The sequence below is a fragment of the Gambusia affinis genome, linkage group LG22 (genome assembly GCF_019740435.1).
Source record: "Gambusia affinis linkage group LG22, SWU_Gaff_1.0, whole genome shotgun sequence".
In the NCBI taxonomy this organism is placed as follows: domain Eukaryota; kingdom Metazoa; phylum Chordata; class Actinopteri; order Cyprinodontiformes; family Poeciliidae; genus Gambusia; species Gambusia affinis.
The window spans coordinates 5717324-5731518 of record NC_057889.1 but is presented as its reverse complement, the minus strand read 5'-3'; the positions used below and the strand labels follow the sequence as shown (position 1 = coordinate 5731518).

At 36.9% G+C, this 14195-nt stretch overlaps 1 long non-coding RNA gene across 1 annotated transcript in view; it reads left to right on the top strand.

Moving 5' to 3' along the window:
- The window catches only part of LOC122824891, a 64827-nt gene extending 51416 nt beyond the window's left edge, over positions 1 to 13411 (top strand). Inside the window, exons 3-4 of the long non-coding RNA XR_006369560.1 lie at positions 11078 to 11243; positions 13151 to 13411. This is a non-coding gene — a long non-coding RNA (uncharacterized LOC122824891). The remainder of the gene's footprint in view (positions 1 to 11077; positions 11244 to 13150) is intronic.
- The last annotated feature ends 784 nt before the right edge of the window (positions 13412 to 14195 follow it).

The window sequence follows — 14195 nt, the reverse complement described above, 5'->3', positions numbered from 1 at the left end:
CTGAACTTGTTTTTAAGACAGAATGTTAAAATACTTCCACATAAAAAAAAAGACCTTTGCTTTCATACTTTTTATGACAAATGCAACTAGACATGATATTCTCTGTACCGCAAAATCTCTTTTCACCACTTTTTTCAGATGAGTTCCCACCCTCTCTTTACTCCCACTAATTAAAATTAATTATTTACTCCTTGCAGTCTTTATCCATGACATTATAGTGTCTAGGTCAGGGTCATTAGCCACTCAGGAAAAGACGCTGGCAGCAACAGGTTCAGCTGCTCAGTGAAATCTAAATATCTAGCAATGTATAGGAATGCTACGTTGATGCAATTCCATTGTCACCCTCTTCGGCTGTAATGATGTGATCCAGCTTCTTTTCATGGATTTCTGTGGGCAGTGTAATTTGTATTTCTCAGGGTCGAGGAGGAAAAAACGATGTTTGGATGTTCTGAATCATCTAGTACTGGCTGCGAGCGTAACTGCTAAATTAATTCTTATGGGGCTTCCAGTAAAATGCTTTCCCCAAATTTGGTCAGTTAACACAAAAAGCTGTTCAACAGCTGTTTGCTCCTAACTACAGAGTTACACCACCAGTAGCCTTGAAATTAAAACTTTTAGTTTAGACTGCCTGCGATATTGCTCTTGTGTAGAGTATATTTATTACATTTTACAGCAAAAAACAAAAAATGTGACATTGAAGATTCCAATTTGTGCATAAAACGTAGAAATAAAGCAGTTTTGTTTGTGTTTTATTTAAATTGCAAACATGGTATAACATGGCTAATGCTAATGAAACTATTAGTTAGCAATTAGCAATGTCCAAATATCAATAACATCTGCGAGGAAAGTAGCTCCTGCCACATATTTTGTCAATGTTAGTTTTCCAAGAACAGCAGCTACAGTGCTCACCAGCCTGCGTTGAGTCTCCATGGCAACCAGTTCAGTCCTGGCTCAGGATATTGAGCTACTGAGTTTAGTCCGTTTTAGAGGTACATGGAGTAAAGTACATTACTGCTGTTTTTAACACCGCTAGACTTACACTTGTTGATCTATATCTGATTTTAGTTTATTGTTACATACTGAAAAAAACACTTAAGATACAGAGATATTCAGTGTCAAATTTTTTTTTATAAAGTTCTGTAAGTATTTTGCCTATGTTTAACCGTTTTTCGACCAACATTTTTTTTGCTTTGGACATGCAAACCAATACATAACTGGAAACGTGTCGACACATTTAACGAGATTAATTTCTGGAAAATTCTTTGCCCATAAATTAAACGTTTTTGTTAAACATGTACCAGCTCAGCTCTGCTGTCTACTTTGTCAATTAATGCTTTGTTAAAGTATATAACCTTTACATCCAGTTTCATATAAAGTTATGATTATGCTGCGTGCGATGTACCCATTCATTATTCACAATATGCACAAGGGTTCAGCACAAAAAAGCTTCTCAAAATAGCAGGTTTACTATAAAATAAGTTTCATTAAAAATCTCTTTCTAAGATAATAAATTAAAAAAAGATGCTGTAGCTGAACAGCTGTGCCACATGTGTTGTTATGTTTTGCTTCTCTGTTATTAAACATATTGTTGGTGCACAGAGATTTAAGCAAGGACAGATTTTACTTTGGTTCAACCCCATTTTTATGGGGGAATTTTATAATTCGAGAGCACACATTTTCATTTTAGTGGAAATCCATCATACCCCAGTAAACGGACGAGTAAGGCAGAGAGGGAGGAATGGATGGATATCGATTGCAGCGCATGTTGCTACCATCGATAGTAGCCACACAGGAACACCCACTAGAAAAAAACAAACCCACCCAGTACACCACTTGCATTCTATTGGCTGAGAGGTTGCTAGGCGACGGAGCTGTTTTGTTCCAAAAAGGAGAAACACAATTCGCGAGCGAGCAGTGAGGTTTGCAAGCGGAGATTTGATCCGAGCAGAGACAAGTTTTGAGCGCGAGGAGAAAAGTTTGAGAGCAGAATGAATATTTGAAAGAGAGCAGAAGTTTTGAGTAAAAGCATTACATGTTTTGAGAAGAAGGACATGAAGTCCTGCTTTCAAACTAAAAAATGTGTGCTCTCGAATTATGGCAGAAAATTTCCCCCGCGCTGCTTTACCAATACTGTAAGCAAAAGAAGGCCCAAATGTTCTGAATTTTGGGTTTTCATTAAATGACATAAAATGAAGGCTTGAAATATTTTCCTATATGTGTGTGAATTAAAATTTTAAAACGAGACACAAAAAATTTAAAACTTTGCCATGATATTCTAATGCACATGTGTCAAACTCAAGGCCTGTGGGCCAAATTTGGCCCGCAATAGCTTTTTATGTGGCCCTCTAGATTCTCAACTAAACACTAAATGTGCTTAAATATTTTGTTATCAATCAAATCAATGCAGTTTTTGTCTTTTTACTGCCAAATTATATCAATCAGTCCCTCCAGTTTCTTGAGAATTATTGTGAAAATCCCTGCACTTTTTTGCGCCAAAACATAATTGGGATTTTATTGCTGAAAAATTGTCAAAAACTTTCATACTTGTACTAACCAGCTGTCTCAGCCTTAATTGATGTCAGATTATAGTCCATTATCTATACAGGGAGTAAAAAGTCACATTTACTGTCATAAATAAGCACAAATATTGAAATATTTCCACACTAGTACCATAAACACCTTGATTTTTTATTGCAAAAAAAATTATAAAAAGAATCACAAAATCCTGGAAGGACTGAAAAGATGTTCAATAATGTTTAATTTTAAGAATTCGTTGATACTTTAACAGTTTGTGAACAGGTTTTATAAATACATTCTGGCACAACCGGCCCTTTAAGAACATTCATGATCTGGATTTGGCCCAAAAACAAGAATGAGTTTTACACCCCTGATTTAATATTTTTTTAGATGTACCTGTATTGTGAATACCTTATAGTTTGTTTACACTTACAATACCGTAAAAAGCAGCAAAAATATTGATGTTTAGAAAATGTATGGTATGTTTGTAACTCTTGAAGTGGAAAAAACTACTCCAGCTTTGGAAGCATTGCATGACACTGTCCATGTGAGTGACGCAGTTTTGACTATTTATCTTTCAAATGGACGTCAGAGCTGCTTTAAATACCGTTGTACTGTAGAGTTTTAATGAGTTTAAGCAGAAACATAGGAGTTTCCTGTGTGGATGTCAACATCTTTGCCCTCTTCCCTGGAGTTTAGGTCCTTTTCTTCTGGGTTCATGACCCTGAACCGGCTCCCTTTGTTTGGTTGTTGTTCTGTAGCCGAGCTGCTCGGTTACCCCATCAACAGAGGCCTGGTTAGGCTCAACTCTGACAATGGAGGAATTTAAAAATCGTTTCCCGTGAATATTTTCTCTAAAATATTGTTACATTTATTGTGTGCTCACTGGGATGTTCCAGGAAGCACATTTTTTCCGATTGTTGAAGTGTGCAAACGATGAAGAACAGAACCTCAAAACATTTCTGTAAGGATTAACTTTCTCATCAAACTCCTTTGACCCTAACAAGTGACCTAAATAATAAGAGTACATTGTCCCTGACACACTTTTAAAAGATTTCTCAATTATTTTTAGGAATAAAGCATGTAGCTGTAAATGTTTCTCATTAATTAATTTATTTGGAAAAAAACATTTTTTATGTGTGCTTTGATTGTTGTGCTGTTTCTCGGCCTCTGTTAACCTGCACCGTCAGTCTGGAACAAACTGTTATCCCAATGTGAGTTTTGGTTAAATAAAAAAAGAAGAAAAAAAAAAAAGCACATTAAAACTGTCAAGCCAGTGAGAAACCATCTCCACTCGAAGGGATGCAGAACCAGAAACTCTGGAATGTAAATGTTTGATCCACTCTGTCATGGTAACTTTATTATTATCCCATTGATCCTCTGCGTGTGACATGACTCTCTTTGAACCTCTTCCCGCTCCGCCATGATGGACGTCAAAACAACCAAACCGCTCCTGTAAAGCCTGTCAAAAAACACACATGTGGTAATATAATGTTGCTTTAATTTAGTTGATTCCACTTTAGAAATGTCACAGGGTGCTGTGCGTTCGGTTGCACAAATAGACAAAGTTGAAAACTAAGCTTGTCATTTTATTTTATAACTTTTAACAAGGTAAGATGCAGCAGCGATGGATAGCAGATGTTAATCATAATGACTGTCAGCCCTCAGTGTAACCGCGGATTTGCAGCGAACACTTTTTACAAGAAGATTAACGACCATTTATTTCGTAAGTAAGTAGGATTAGAAAGATATCAAATATCACGAAGGTACGCTACTAACCGTTAGTAACCATGGAGACAGTGGCGCACATGTAGCCTAGCATGTTTGAAAAAAACTAAAACTAGTCACCACCTCGTCATCTGTACATTTTTAATGTTGCTCCAGTGTAAGGGGAAACGCTGTTTATGACATAGTGACACAAATTATGTGGAGTGAATTCAGGCAGTCGATATTTTGATCAAAACGTACAATTTCTGTTTACTCTCTGCCTCGATCGAGAACAACAAGTGGTTTTTCATTTGACTGAAATAATTTTCTTTTACTATTCTCTCTTTTAGGGAAGAAAACAAGCCAGAGCCACCTTTCACCCTTAAGGTTACAACTATGGTTTTAAAATTGTAGCTAATTGTAGTGTGGTTAACCGGCCAGACAGCTTTACTACTCAAACAGCCAATAACTAAGTAATTAAATGCTGTGAGGCATTTTTGCTTTAGTTTTTTAAATGCTGTGTGTGATGTTCTCATTGAAAGTTGGAGAAAATGTGAGGATTTGTTAATTTTGTGGATTTGTGAGAAACTGGAGGGACTTATTGTTGTAATTTGGAATCTAGAGGGCCACATAAAAACCTAAGGCGGCCCAGATCTGGCCCTCGGGCCTTGAGTTTGACACATGTGGGCTAAGGAATAAACACTTCTTAAAGTCCACAAAGGAAATTTCAGCGTGTACCCCAGACAGAATAAGCGCCATGCGCAGGTGGCGTGAGAGGCTCATGCAGGAAGAATTAGTCAAAATTCCCCCAAATAAGAATTGTGCACATTTGCAGCCAAGTATAAAAATCTGTAGTTGTGTTTACCAAAGGGGTTTTCCTGAGTCAGACAGATCTGTGTTTGTCATGAACTGCTTAAAAAATGTAGTTTAAGCATACAGAAATTGTTTATATCAGTAGAATGATCAAACATTTTTCAGTGACACCTGCAACTCAATTATGTAATGAAACAGAGTAATCTTAATAAATGGTGCATTTACCAACTTGCTTTGAACTAAATCTGTTTAAAAGGCTGACTCAGAGTTTGCAGAAGCTATTTTAAAATACAAGGTCAATCAAAAAGCTTAATAAATTACCTAGACATAAATTAAACTAAATATTGGTGTAATAGCAGTCACTTTAAGAATTTTTATTTTGGTACAGTGACCCTAATACTCAGTTGTAAAAAAGAAATTACAAAATATTTTCCAAAAATAAAATTTTCAAAACCAAAATCTGATTTATCGCCAAGCCGTAAGAAGACAAAAGAAATAAAAAAGCTCTAAGATCACAAAATTCAGTACTTATAGAAGCTTGATTAATAACATAAAGAAATGTTAAGTAGAACCTTTAATAAAACATGAAATCTAAAATATTTATTCAGTGTATAAACATTTGACGTTTCATCAAATCCATCCAGTTACTAAAAACAAAACTTTAAAAACCAAAGAGTCAGTGCTAAACCTCAACAATCTTGAAAATGTCGATTCCTTTTTGGTAATCAAGACAAAGACAAATGGTTCCAAACAAATAAAACTAATCTGAATCCAAAGATCAAAATCAAGCCCCTACTTTCTATTTCCAATCACTGGTTATTGAAAACCCAATATCTAAACTAGACGTCACCAGCTGTTTTTGAGAGTCACTACAATGCAGATTATAAATGCATTCCTATTTAAAGGCGCCTGAATGGTTTAGTTAGTTGCTCAGTTTTTGATATGAAGCTCTGCAGGGGCCTACTGAGCCATTAATTTGATTCAGGTGGATCATATAATAACAGAAGCTGCTGAGAACTGCAGTTTAAACTTAATGGGAGGCAAATTAATCGTTTTCTATAAGCCTGGTCGTTAGCCAGCACAAATCCTTCTGTTTGACCTCCAGTGTTCACTCAGACACACAGATGCATTAAAGATTAGCTCCGTAAAACATTTTAAAGCAACATTACAAAAGGCAGAATCTGTCTTTTTGTATCTGAATAATTCTCATGGAGACTAAAACAACACATTTTGGAGGAGGCCGTCTGCTTCAACCGGGTTTTTCATGCTAAAGCCCAGGGATAAAACGTCAGACATGGACCTGCAAACGGAAAGGCTCTGAATAAACACCGAAATGAATGTCTGCGTGACAGAAATACTAACATCTGTTTTGTCAGACAGATTTAGTAAACAAAGGATTTGTCCTTCAGAGACCAAACCCTCTGAAAGGGGGTTCTCGGCCTAAAAAAACGGGCCTCTTATAAGCCTTTTGTAAAGACACTGAACTCCAGAGCAGGTAACTGGTAATTTATCAGCAAATCTTCATGTACAGTTCTCATGAACAAACATAACAAGATGCTCAATCAACTAAAAAAAACATTACAAAGACTTAAACAAAGCATCTCTGGGAAGGTTTGTTAGCAAGTGCAGCCTCCATAATTTGTAGGTTTTGCCAACATGGCATATGCATCAAAACATTGTTCATACATCCATCCACAAACACCTTTATTACCAATCCATCATGGGGTTTTTTTCCATTCCCTATCTGTAAGTTAGTTTTTACAAACCCCCTTTGGGGACATTGGAGTCTTCTCTTGCGTTCTCTAGCGATAATGTACTGACCAGTACATCAGTGTTTCTTAAAGTCTTTCTTATGGTGGCCACCGTACTTTCTACTATAACATAAGGTTTTCATGAGGTTTTTCCATCTCAATTGTGAGATATAAAGTTTTATATTGTTATGTCCCCCAAGGTCTAGGGGTTCAGGGGCGGTAACATAAAAATGTGTCCAGAGAAAATAAGTGGAACGTAAAGGTTTTTATTACAAAAGATGGTTTCACAAAACACAATACCACTTAACCCAATTAAAACAAAAGAAAAGGGCTAACAAATTCAAGAATGGTTAAGTGCAAATCAAATTACAAAATGTTCAGATAAGTCAGTCTAAACTAAACTGAAAACAACCCAAAAGAAAGGACAAAAAGGAGCACCAAACCTCCCAAACACAAGCTTCTAGCTTGTATAAAATCAATCTAAAGCAGATTGAAACTACTTAGCAGAGCAAGCAAGAACAAATAGTTCAAAACTGCCCAAAGCAGTTGTAAACACCAAAGGTGGGGGACAGCTTAACAAAACCTCTTCCTGCTAGCTGCCCCACTGGAGCAATTATTTCAGGAGCCTTTTATAGGGAGCTGGTGAGGCTCATCAAGGTCTGATTGGTTTCCAATTCTCTGCTGGTCCAATGGGGTGGCAGCTCTCCTGCAGCCTCCAGACAGCCAATCAGGAAGGTGTGCCCTCACAGCTGAACCTGCATAACAAAAAAAAAGGAGCCTGCACAGCCTCAAGAGGCCAGTGGCTGTAACATATATCTCTTTCTTTAGGACAGAAATGCACCACAAGCCTATGTCCAAAATGCAAAAGCAAAGTAGGCCAAACATGGGATTTCCATCTCTTTCCATTCCTTCTAAGATGTAAACAATCTTTCTGTAAGAAAGAAAAACTACATGCAAACTATTTCTGAGTTATTTTCATGGTATACTAAAGTTATATCTGACAGTTTTGATTGTTTTGTTTGTGTTCGTAGTCTGAATGGTTACTAATGGTCAACCTTACACAAACAGACAAACATTCAGTGAATAAATCGATTTTTAATCAGCTTTTGCACCAAAGAGTTAAGAATATATAAACATGTTTTCACTGAGGCTCTTAAAATATTTATATATATGAAATTTCAAATTGACATTTGTGACTGTATACATAAACTGGGAACTCAAAAGCATTGTGAGGTAACGCCAAGGAAATATTTTTACCCATGTTCCTTAGGGGGCTCCATAATTTTTCATCATAGAATAAAAGCATTTAATTTTCCTTCCCCGTTGAGTCGGGTTATTATAGCATCAAAGAAAAAAGTTAGTAGTTTCCAAATGGCTCATAATAGTGATAAATAATTGCTTTGTGGAAGTATAGCTTCAGTTGAAACCAGATATTTACACTTTTAATAAAAATCTTTTCTTCCTCATTTTCTCACATTAAATCAGACTAAACTCCCTGTTTTAAGTTGAGTAAGATTAACAAAATTATTTCTTTAAACACCTGGTTTTAAATGTATGCATAGTTTTAGTTTTTTTTAGGAACCCACATGACAAAACTTGAAAATGCATATTTACTGAAACTCTCTAAGATCGTGCAAAAAATGTGCAGGCGCATCTAAAAAGACTTTGAGGTTGGAAGATGACAAAATGCGAAAAAAGTAGATAAAGAGCGTGAATAATTTCGTAAAGTACTGTGCATTACATTACAGAATAAATCTGGTTTCTTTGCTTGGATTTATGTGAATGAATGCAGGTGTGAGACTCTCTTAACTCATGCCTCATTGTTCACTAATACTTCATTACAACCTCATAACCGTGCACTAAATCTCACACGTGAGAAAAGTTACGTACAGAAAACCAATGTCTAATAAAGCACAAAATAATCTGAACAGCTGCAGGTTAAAAACATAAAGTTCCCTTCAGACTAAGGATTCGGTGCTGCTGCCAAAGCATTAACCTTCAAAGCAGAGCACGGCTAACGACAGCAGGCTCAGACAGAATGAATAAATGAAGCACGCTAAATATCTTTCAGCAAAACGATTACACCGTCTAAGATACCAGGATGAGTAACCTTTGCTTCCCCGAGCTTTTAAAGAGCTTGTACCTGCAAGCACTGCACACATATCCCTGATTAATTCGCTGGTTTTATATATATTTTTAACTGTGCGTGTCACTGCCAACATTTGATCCACGCCCAACTCCAAGCAACTGACAACACTCATCTAACTGTGTTGCTTTAGTCAGCGAGTCTGGACTGATGCGCTTCTGCTAATTCTCGTGCTTTTTTTAAATATATATTTATAAATAAGCTTAGAAATTATCTTTGGGGAAAATGGCAGCACTGAAATCTAGTCAAAGTGAAGAGAAGAGAAAAACAGAAAAACATTCACACCTCTGAACATCAAGGTTTCCCCCAGAAAACTTGCCAAGCCCGGTGGTTGGACAGGGCAATCATTCATCCAGCGGCTCGTCGTGTTTTTGAGTTTAAAAATGTTTAAAGTTGACAGGAAATTTGAAAATATCAAATAGTCAAAGTGATATTTGATATTTATATATTTGCAAACTCTGGCATTGTTAGTTTCTACACCTCTCAATTTCAGTCGTAGATTGTTGACATACTTTTCTCGTCTTTGTCTAGTAAGTTTTTTAAAATTAACTCCCTTGTAGCCAACTACCTTCGAAACACAAAAATGACGTTCATCTTTCTGTCTATTAGAACGGCTGGAACAACCATATAAAATGCCAAATGATTTTAGGCATTTTGAAGCTGGATCAACAGAAGGAAACGGGCTGCGTTTACTTCCTAGCCCCCATCTGCTACGTCATCTGAAACCCACCAATAAATGTTGAATTGTTGTTTTTACAGATTATTAGTTTTGTGTGTGGCTAGTAAAACTGAACACAACCATAATAAATGTGAATAATCACAGTTTAATAATCCTTCAACCATAAGATATTTTTGCTCAACAAATTAACTCAACATTTGAAAAGAAAATTTTTTAATCTGCTGTCTACTTTAGTTTTATTATTTGAAATTTGTCAAAGCAGTAGAAGACATTGCGTTTGGGAGGAGCCCCCAGGAATATTTATGTGCACTGCCAAGGTATGTCAAGAATGTTGACGCAGAAAGTGACCTACTCTACTTTATGTTCTGAAAAATGTTGTAGACAATGTCTGTTGCTCTTCTTGCAAAAGTCAATACAGTTTGCTTGTTTCTGGCGGTGTGGAGCCAGAAAAGGCTGTCCACTGTTTGACATTTTCCTAGAGTTATGTCTGCGAGAACAAAAACTAAACTCTTTAAACTTCCAAACATGATTCGTTTTATGACGTCCAAACGTGCGAGGCTCTGGGAGAGTAAAACCAGGAAAGAAACAGAATATTCAAATAACTCCCTTTATCATTTAGACCAGTGGTCCCCAACCCCCGAGCCGCGGACCGATACTGGGCGGTGGACCAATTGGTACCGGGCCGTGCAAGAAATAATTAAATATTTCCGATTTATGTATTATTTGAGTCTGGAGGATCTTTTATTTTGAAAATCCTTTAACCAGATTCTCTCGTCTTGCGCCAGCATTGAACCACAAGCAGCAAAATGAGTAAGAAACAGACCAGATGTCTTTGGGAAGTTTCTTTGCAAAGGGGAAAAGGCCCAGAGAAGAGACAGGAGGATGGATTTATCCCGGTAGGTGATTCCCACATTCCAAGCCCGCTCTGCATGACATGGTGACTGGCTTGTTAATGAGACAATGAAGCTTCAAACTGTTTCACCTGTAGAGACCAAGCACCCTGTGCATAAGAAACACTTCGGGTGTCATTGTCTCTCATGAGTCCCAGATGGGACCGTCTGGTTGCAGAGAAACAAGCTCAGGGCTTCCATTAGTCATTATGTATACAAATACAAAGTATTTGTATACATAAAACCTAGGAATGCAAACAGTTTTCCCATCTTGTTGATGACCTTGGACTATTGGATTCAGGATATAAATAAGATATAATTGGGAAGCATAGTGTGTGTTTTCCGCACCAGATTTCTGGTTCAAACCGTATCTACATCAGGAACATTCAAATGTTTGTATCAAACAGCACAAACTTTACTCGCTTATCCTTGCAGATTTATCTCCAGTTGTTTTGATTTAAATATGGCAAAAACACAACAGTGAGATTTAAAAACAAACAGAAGGTGTGGTAGTGAATGCAGGTTTATGGCGCGTTCACACCGAGCATCAGTCATGTCCGGTTTACATCCACAGTCTACGTGGAGGCGCGCCGAGGGCCAGGCGCAGCACGTTTCATCCATCTAGATTTCATCAAGAGCGTCCGACAAATGGGCCACCAATAGAAAACAAAGGCTAGAGGGATTTTGACGCGTCTGACGCTCCGCCACAGACTTTGAACGTAAACCAGATGCACGAAACGGTAGGTGTGAAGCAAAATTCTAAGTTGTCGCATCGGATGTGTTTGGTGTGAACGCACCATTAGGATTTTAAAATTGTTTTATAATTATAGTTTTCCTTTTTTCCTTGCAAGTCTGCAAACACAGACGTCTCACTGAAGCCATTATGGTTTTGCCAAAACCAGATTTGGTGAAACTGTGGATTAAACTGATTGATACTAATTAGGAATAAAGAAGGGAAGTGAAGTTGAAGATGAATGTTAAGAATTTAACTTCTTTTATCATACATCAAAAATCTGTGTCAGGAGACTTTCTTTGTAGTTGCAAGAAGAAACTTTGTGTTAAGCCGCTGCACCCTAGTGATTTACTACAAGGCCTTCGGCCCTGTTAGTCCAACAGTGAGTAAGCCTTTTCCCTGCCTTTTCTCTCCCCAACCTGCTATTACATGCCAGGTGGATAAGCTCCATGGGTATGCAGGGTATTTTCACAGTGATCGAGCGTGTAAAGACTGTATTTTCTCAATTTATTACACATGCACCAATGTCTGCTGTACTCTGAGCGGAATTTATCGCTACTGTTGGTGCACAGACGCATGAATTTGGACCAGAGACTGTTATATAATCACTGGTCCATACAACAGAAGGGAAATAACGTGTGTCTTCTCCAGCATCTTGTTGCGTGAATAAAAGAGCAGCACATAAAAGAGGCATCAGCCCAGACAAACCAAGGACAGATGACTCAACTGATAGGTGAAGTTGCTGATGGAGAAATAAAAATAAAAGCCTGGCTTTTGAAAACCCAACAACTGAGGGAGAATGCAAAGAATGTCTCATTCATTTTTAGCTTGCAGACAAAGCTCCAAGCCGCCTCATAAAAATAAGCAAACCTTTTGATAACATTTAGGCATTGGCGTTCCTGCCCTCACAGACTCACCCAGATGTCCGCTGCGTTCAAGATGTTTTGACACAAAAGATCTTTTTCTCTCCACAATAAAGAGGGTTAAATAATAAAAAAAATCCAAAAACTTTTTTTACTTAAAGGAAAATCTCAAGGTGCAGTCATACAGCTGCAAGAACCCGTCCATAATATATATATATATATATATATATAAAGCAAAAGTCCAGTTGCCCTTCTGCTGTTTTGAATTACACTTTCAAATTGTAATACTCTGCATATTTCTCAGTTTCCCCAACTTTCTTCCTAAATTCGTATTAACATTGATTGATCTTGTCCACTTACTTTTTTATTTTGTATTTTATATCACCAACCTCTTTATTGTCAAGAGTTCAGAAGAAAAAGTAGAAAACTATGAACATAAAAAAAAGAGATTTTTTTCTTAAAAAACAGATAATTATGTGGTACCTTTGATCAAACTGCCAGCTGGCATCTGAAAACACAGTTTGTAAGAGTCAGAATGCAAATATTCACACCCTTGCTTGTTTTGTAAGAAGAAGCTATGAAGGAACTCCCTTATAATTTGCATATTTCAGGCATTATGTGTTTGTCACCATGTGTTGCCTGTACCTGCCCTGAATGTGCAGCTTGTGGTGAACTCTCGATTACCAGGGAATCGTCCTCTGCAGTTTCATGTTGCCAGAAGCAAGTTAGCTCCGACAGTTACAATAACCATACATGTGCCAAAGTGCAGGAAATATCGAAACTCAATACACCGAAAATCTATCAGACGTCCAGAACCTGGACAGCACCCATGTTTTCCTAAGTTCTGTGGTCTTTTTTAATTTGTGTTCCTGTCTAATATTTCCCTCATTCTTTCTGGATTTTAGAGATGATTGGCTTCCTGAAATCACAGCTGCCACTCACTTTTTAGCAATAAAAAGCCAACTTGTCACAGTAGCTGGTTTTCATATCCCCACCACTAATAGCAGCAGCAGATTCCATGTTTATAATTGTATTTGTATTAAAATTACAGCTGCGTGCCACTGAAGTGTTGGATTGGTGCTTCTAACTCGCTCCAGGGAGCAGCGGGACACCACAAGTTCTGGGAGAATGCTAAATGCAAACATCTCAATTTAGGATTAAATATACACAGCTGCACATCTGTCGCTTCTGTTTATTGCTTGTCTAATTTATGCTTGCTCTATAATTTTCCATTTAGATCAATGACCACAGGTTAGCAGCTCGTTTGAATGTTTGAGTTCATTTCAAGACTTGCTGCATCCACTGTATGACCAATCATACAGTGGATAAAAGTTTGGGAAAAAAGCATAAATCTCTCAACTTCAGCAGTTATTGCTGCTAAAGTTCATGAAAGGAACATTGCAAAAACACAAGTATTATTGGTATAATTTCTTAAAATAAGACAAAGCTAACTTACAGGAAATTTTTCAGCAAAATATAGGAGTTTGTTTTAAGTCAAACTTTATTTTTTCATTATTATTAATAAAATAACTTCTTGTCTTGGTGAAAAGTTACTTGCAACTTTAGTTTTATTGTCATACAAGTCATGTGATCAACAACCGGATGTTACTACTGGTGGAAGAGACAAAGAAGACAACAGGAAGTGGTCAAAGGAAGATGATTGATGAGCTGTGATTGTTTTTTTTTAATGAATTATCATGTGAACGACCTTATTCACATGTGATTTAATTACATTTTATATTTAGTAGAAGAACTGCAATTGCGAAATTGGGTTTTTGTTGGGGTTTTTTAGCATTAGTTGAATATTAAACTTTTGCACACATTTGTAATGGAAACACAGCTTCTGTCATCTTCTCTAAAATTCCTAATGAAATCTTTATAACATTTGCAATAAATTAGAGTCTAGAATCTGTTTTAATTGAGCATCTTTCAAACATTTTACTTTGCTGTGAAGTTTCCTCAATTCTTTTGAACACTAATCACAACCTGTTGATCTTCTGTTAGGTCCACAGTACTAAATCATGGAAGTTAAATATTTAGTGTTAAACTGCAACTTCTCTCTTTTATTTCTCCCAATTGGCAAAAAGGAACTTTAA